Raw genomic sequence first — 1,018 nt, forward strand, 5'->3', positions numbered from 1 at the left:
TTTTAGTTTTCCATTTTAAGTTGGACTGTGTGAGATTTGAATATCGAGGTCGGGCATGCCTAATTCTATTTTATCTCGTTCGAGAGAATATTGGAGATTTGTGGTCTGGGTAGATCTGCAGGAGTCTGATGCCAAGTCTGGTGTTAACTTGGGTGACACGACTGAATAGAGGGGAGGTCTAGCTCTTTCTTCATGACCAGAACTTTGGCAGTCATTGGGCATCCAAGTATAATTCTCATGGCCTTGTTCTGTAAAACTTCTAGGGGTTTGAGGGCTCTCGGTGGCAACTTACTAAGAAATGGGCTTGGATAGTCTATCATAGACCTAACAAGGGAGATGTACATCAACCTTTGGACTCTCAGGGAGAGTTGCTTATGTATTGCAATGGTCTTAAATGCTTAAGGCAACGTTCCTTGGTGTTTTGAACAATATCCTTGGTAAACCGAGAATTGAGGGACATGAGGTGGGGAGCAGTCACCATAACACCATGATATTTATAGTTGTCAGTTCTTGCTATACTTTGTCCACCTAACCTTGGAATGTAAGGTAGTTTGAGATCTGGAAATATGCTTAGTTTTGATTGGGTTGACTATAAGACCAAGGGAAGCACACTTATGCTAAACCTCCGTAGAACATGATTCCTCCTATCAAATACCTGAATAAGAATGTCATCAGCATAGGTTTCCTTACTCATCACTGAGCTTGCAAAGAGTGCACAAGTATATTAAACAGTGTAAGGGACAATACTCCCCCTTGTGGAGTGCTTAATTCTAATTCACCATAAGCACTGTAGGTGTCTTGGTACCACACTTTTGCTCTTCTGAAAGATAGATAATCCTTAATCCATAGCAGAAGCTTGCCCTCAACTCCTAAGAGTATTAGCTCATGGAGGATTGCTGTAGGGCAGGCTCTGTCGAATGCTCCCTTAAAATCTATGAAGAAGACTGTGCATTACTTCCAGTTAGGTACTGTGCTAGGCACATTTGTGTTTTCCCCTCCCCTTTGAGGGCCCAAAAAC

The sequence above is a fragment of the Penaeus monodon genome, chromosome 41 (assembly GCF_015228065.2).
Source record: "Penaeus monodon isolate SGIC_2016 chromosome 41, NSTDA_Pmon_1, whole genome shotgun sequence".
Classification (NCBI taxonomy): Eukaryota; Metazoa; Arthropoda; class Malacostraca; order Decapoda; family Penaeidae; genus Penaeus; species Penaeus monodon.